Source organism: Mustela nivalis, assembly GCF_964662115.1.
Source record: "Mustela nivalis genome assembly, chromosome: 8".
Taxonomy (NCBI): Eukaryota; Metazoa; Chordata; class Mammalia; order Carnivora; family Mustelidae; genus Mustela; species Mustela nivalis.
The window spans coordinates 129,313,315-129,319,314 of record NC_139027.1 but is presented as its reverse complement, the minus strand read 5'-3'; the positions used below and the strand labels follow the sequence as shown (position 1 = coordinate 129,319,314).

The 6,000-nt window shown below is 51.3% G+C and overlaps 1 protein-coding gene across 1 annotated transcript in view; it reads right to left on the bottom strand.

Annotated features, from left to right (window-relative positions):
* Positions 1-664: 664 nt before the first annotated feature.
* The window catches only part of LOC309870661 (uncharacterized protein), a gene marked incomplete at its 5' end in the record, with an annotated part of 20,569 nt that continues 15,233 nt past the window's right edge, over positions 665-6,000 (bottom strand). The window contains one exon of the mRNA XM_082743024.1: positions 665-1,066. The remainder of the gene's footprint in view (positions 1,067-6,000) is intronic.

Below are 6,000 nucleotides of genomic sequence, written 5' to 3'. Positions count from 1 at the left end.
TCAGGGTCCTGGGATCAAGTCCCACATGGGGCTCTCTGCTCAGCAGGGGGCCTGCTTCCCTTCCTCTCTCTCTGTGATCTCTTTCCTTCCTCTCTCCTATTGTGATCTCTCTCTGTCAAATAAATAAATAAAATCTTTAAAAAAAAAAAAAAAGGTTAAACATAGAGTTACCATATGACCCAGCAATTCCTCTCCTAGGTCTGTGCCCAAGAGAAATGAAAACATGTTCATACATAAATACTCACAGCAGCATTATTCATAAGACCCAAAAGGGGGAAAAAAAAAATCTAAGTGTCCTTCAACTGATGAATGGATGTATGAACCATGGTCTTGCCACACAATGGAATATTGGCCAGTAAAACCAAGGAATGAAGTACGGATTCGTGATACAACACGGACAAACCGTGAAAACACTGTGTTAAGTGAAAGAAGCCAATCACAAAAGACTTAGTAAGATTTCCATTGTGCAGGATTCCATTTATTTGAAATGTCCGGAATAGGCAAGTACATAAAGATGGGAAGTAAACTGGAGTTGCCTGGGGCTGGAGGGGGAGGGAGTTCAGCAAGAGAGCGAGAGGATGACTAACAGTGGGTGCCGAGTTTCTCTGGGGGGGGAGTGATGAAAAGGTTCCAAAAGTGATTGTGAAAAATACGCCAAAAACCATTGAATTGCACACACTTTAATGAGTACGTTGTAAGACATGTGAGTTTTCTCTCTATAAAGCTGTTACAGCTTTTTCAAAAAGGCTGGAGACCCGAGGCCACAATGGAAATATATACTGTCATTTATTGTGAGCCTGGACCATGGGCCGGGTACTTGTTAATATCGCTTAACTTCCACGATAAGCCTGTTGGGTTATCTTCCCTATTATATAGATGAGGATGTGCGGTTCAGAGAGTTGGAGTAATCGGCCTGAGGTCACTCAGCGCTTTGGTGGTTCAGCTGTGATGTGAAACCGGGATCCATGCTCAGTACGAAGCACTTTTGCCATCGTTCTGGTTCAAGATGGCAACCAACGCAGAAGAATTCTGAGCTCTCCTCCTCCCAGGGACATGGGGTCTACAGCTACATATGGAAACGATTAGCTGAAGGATTCCCACACGTCGGGCAAAGGAGACCCCACATCAAGGCAGGTTGGAGAGGCTAAGACAGATTCTCGCCACAGACCTTACCCCTGGTGAGTAGACCCACAAAGGAGAGGGAACTCAAGACCTCCGAGCTTTTCCCTGAAGAATGAGGGCGGTGAACCCCACATCTGGTACCCCAACTTTTAAGACCAGTACCTGGAGTCCTTCTGTCGCCTGCTTGGGAGAGGCCAGGAGCTGGTACATTGGGCCAGCTGGACAGATAAACGTAGAGCAACAGGACATGGGGGGCCCAGGATCGGGGACTTCTCCCTGCCCTTTATCTGACCTGGGCACCGGCGGTCATTCATGGTCTGGGTCCTTTATCACTGCCTCAAGCTTTCTCCGTAGCATCGCCCTGTCCAGGACCCCTCAAGTGGACACCCATCACATCCACCAAAGAGCCCGAGGGGCCCCAGGACAAGTTTGGCAAACAGATCTGTCCACGGCGCAGCCCCCAAGACTTCCCATGTTCGTCACAACATATTTTTTAAAGATCTATTTATTTGAGAGAGAGAATGCACATGCACACCTATGAGCAGGGGTGGGGACAGAGTGCAGGGGTGGCGGGAGAATCCTCCTACAGACTCCCCACTGACCGTGGAGCCTGGGGCAGGGCTCCATCCCAGGACCCTGAGATCATGAGCCGAAACCAAGAGCTGGCCACCGAACCAACTGAGCCAGCCAGGCGCCCCATCACAGCATTGTTTATAGTAAGGAAAAACCAGAGAGAACCTAAAGGCCCAGCACTCAGGGACTGGTCACTATGCAAGGGGACAGGCAGTGGAGGGATCAGAGGCGGCCCGTGGAGCTCTTGCAGTAGAAGGCTTATGGACTTAGAGAACGGCTCACAGTACATTCGGTGAGGGCCACAGACCCCTGCTAGCCGCCCCCACTGTCCTCCCGCCACCCAGACAGCCCCAGACTGCATCTTACCGCCCAGCCACACTTAACTCCTTAAGGTCCCCAAATGTACCCCAAGCCCCCGCTGCTCTCTCTCTTCTCGGGCGTCCTTGGCACCTGCCTCTCCTTCTGCCTGCAATGTCCCTTCCTGTCCCTCCCTTTCATTCTCTTTCCAACTGGCTGACTCTGGTTCAGCCCCGGGTCTCAGCAGAAGCTCTCTCTCCACTCCCCCCATCCCCGCCCCCACTGCCAGAAGTGCTCTTTGGCTCCCCGGCTGGGAAAGGCCCCCTCTGTGCTCCCACAGCCCCAGGGAGGCCCACATCAGCACGTGGTCACACTCTCTGGGACTGCCTGCTTCCGACATTGGAGGCCGGAACATGAGGCTATTGTCTTCCTGGCTATTGTCTTCTTAGTATCTATCTACTCTCAGAGCAGGCACCTTCCAGTGAATTCCTCAGCAACTGGAATAAAAGCCAGACTTGTTTTCATGGTCTGCAAGGCCTCATGTGACCTGGCTAGGGCCCACTTCTTCAACTCGCCTGTAATTCTTCTCACAGCTCTCTGCTTACTGACAGAGACTGTGCTCCAACCTGCCAGGAACGTGCCTGCCTTAGGACCTTTGCACCTGCTGTTTCCTCTGCGTGGGATCGAGGACCCATGGATGGAGACCTGGTTCTTCACCTCAGGTTGCTCTTGGTCTGGTGAAGGAGGCAGACACATACACTGGCCCCACTCTGGGCCCTGTTCACCTCAACTATAAGATGAAGGTGGCCATCTGCCAGTCTCTCCCTGCTCTGCCTCCTCCCTTGCTGGCCATTAGAAGGTCCCGTGGGGTCGGAGCAGGAGGTAGGAGGTAGTGCCTGTTTGGGGAAGCATGCAGGGGCAGAGCAGGTGTAAATAGTTGCTGTAATGGGCTGCAGTGGCAGGTGAGACTCAGTTCCGGGGTGGGGGGGGGGGAGCAGGAGGTGTAGGGGCAGGAGAGGAAGGCACACAAAGGCAGGCTGGTTCCCACTTCGCCCCAGGCTGCACCTGGCTAGATTCTGCAGACCCTGCTCTGAGCTCACTGCCTCCCAGTGCAGCCTGGCCTTTAGCAGAGCCCGGCTGAGGCTGGAAGGGGGTGCCCGTGGGGTCAGTGTCGGAGCCAGGAGGGCCTGGGTCAGGCGGCGGGGCACCACCAACCCAGGCGCCTTTCCTATTGTGAGTCTCTCTTTGCTACAAACTTCACTTCTCTCCTCCCAGAAGGGACCCCAGGGAACAATAGGATGCCAGAGGCCCCAAATAATCAGTTCTCAGGGGCTCCCCTCTGCTCTTTTGGACCATTCCTGCCCAAACTTCCCCTCCCCCCCAACCCCAACCCAGTGCTTAAGGAACTGGAGTGTTTATCCTTCATTTCATTCCTGTTTCCCTAGTGGAAAAGAAGATTGTGAGCCTTTGTCTTGCAGATACACTTGCAGTAAATCAAAGCAGTATGTGAGGTCACTAGGAGGTTCTAGGACCGTGTGTGAAGACCGTGGCGCTCCGGGATTGTGACCGCTCTGACTCCGGGAGAAAGGAGACCTAGAAAGGTAGGTAAGATGCGACAGGCACTTTAGAACTAGAATCTAAGTTCATCCTCAGTCCTTCGACGCCGGGATGCTGGTTTTCATTGAGCGGACCAGGACCCAGGCTACGAGAGGTGAAGGGAGTGGCTCGAGGTGCACTCACAGCCGAGAGCTGCTGGACCTCAGAGTCCAAGTCCAGTCACCTGCTGGAGCCGGTGCCCTCCGTTGTGGTGTTCACCGCCTCAGGCTGCATTTTAGCGGCACAGCTGACCAAGGGCTGGGTTACCAGCTCCGTCTCTCAAGGAAGAAAAAAACCTGAGAGAAACTGACAGGTTGTCAATAGCCCACAGCCCCTGGGCCTGCCCACCCGTTGAGGATTAGAAGGAATAACAAGGTCTTTGAAGGTCATCGAACCCCATTTTACAGAGGAGAAAGCAGACTGGAAGAAGGGAAGGAACTTACCCAAGATCACACAGTTGGTGAACTAATACTCCCATACTTTTGTTGGGAAACAAAAGCCAAAGAAAAATTAACTTATTTCCTTACTTCTTACAGCCCACTGACAAGTCCTTGAAACAGGCAGAGTGACATTCTTCTTGGAACTCAGCTGCCTCGATGTTAATATTTTGTTAAGGGCAAGAGACAATCTTAACCCGACCCACCCCCCCCACACACACACATATACCCCAGGATCCTGCAAGTCTACGTTAACATATAAAAAGTCCTATGGAAACTTCCTTTATCTCTAACCCCCAAGATGCATGTTGGCAATCATTCTCCAAGCATATGGCCCACTGATATACATCTGAAGGGTCTCATGGCTCAGGTTTTATTAGACAGTAATAAGTGACATTTTCCTAACCATAGCTAGCCCTCTCAAGGTCCTGGAAACCTTGTTTCCAAAATTCCTTAGAGACTTACACTATCCCTAACCCCCTCCCAACTTGCAAGTATAATCAGCTACTCCTCATGACCCAGCACAGCTCTTTCTGCCCATAGGTCCTGTTCTAGGCTTTCATAAAAGCACGTTTCACACCAAAGACATCTCAAGAATTCTTTCTTGGCCATCGGCTTTGAACCTCAGCGTTTTTCCTACATCAGTTTGATGTCACTGGTGGGGACAGCAGCTCACCGTGACCACCGTTCTTCCATGGGTCAGTGCTCCAGCTCCAAGGGACCCTCTCACCATCCCACAAGGACCACATTGGTCTAATCTATTGGTGATATTGTGCTGGTAGGACTGGGTGAGCTCAGATGCCTCTTTAAGACACCTGCAGGCTGGAGGTGGGGAGACAGGACCATTGCCAGTCAGGTTCTCCAGAGAAACAGAACGAACAGAAGGTGTGGATGCGTGTGGGCATGTGGGTATGTATGTGTGTGTAGGGATATGGGTGTGTATATATAGAGAGTGGAGAGGAAGGTGGAGGACAGAGACGGGTTTTAAGGGTTGGCTCCTACAGTTATAAGGCAAGTCCATCCACAATCCATTGGACAGGTCAACAGACTGGAAACTCAGGATGTCTGTGTTACAGTTGTTTGTTTGTTTTTTAAGATTTTATTTACTTATCTCGGGGGGAGACGTGTAGAGGGGGAGGCAAAGGGAGAGGTAAGGAAGCAGACTCCCCACTGGGCAGGAAGCCTGATGCTGGCCTCCCCTCGATCCCCGGACCCTGAGATCATGACCTCAGCTGAAGGCAGATGCTCAACCCACTGAGTCACCCAGGCGCCCCTGTTTTCCAGTCTTGAAGCAGAGTTATTCTCCTCTGCACACTGGACCCCCTAATTCTACCCATCTAATGCGACTCACAACATGAGCTCTGAAGTCAAAGAGCCCGATTGCACCACCTTCATGCTCTGTAACCTAGGCTGTTCATTTAGTCTCTTCGAACCTCGGTTTCCTCGTCTGTGAAATGGGTTTCATAATTGTACCTGTTTTGTAGGATTGCCTTCATGATGAGGCATAAACAACACCCAGCACAGAGCCTCGTACACAGCTGGGCACTTGACTTGTGTTCGCTCTTATCTCATCATCATATGCGTATGAGCGGCTAAGAAACCATTGAGTTAATGGATAAGGAAGACTTTGGAAGTCAAGTTACAAGAGAAATCTTTGAAGGAAGCCAGGTTATCTTGGGCAAGAATAGAACTTGAGCACCGCCCTCAAGTGTCGCCAGAGCTAAAACGAATGGGCAGAAGTAGGTAGCAACCAGGGGGCCCGGGTGGCTCAGTTGTTAACTGTCTGCCTTGGGTTCAGGTCATGATCCCAGGGTCCGGGGATTGAGCCCCACATCGTGCTCACTGCTCCACGGAAAGACTGCTTCTCCCTCTCCCACTCCCCCTGCTTGTATTCCGTCTCTTGCTGTCTCTCTCTCTGTCAAATAAATAAATAAAATCTTAAAAAAAAAAAAAAAAAGGAAGTAGAGAGCCACCA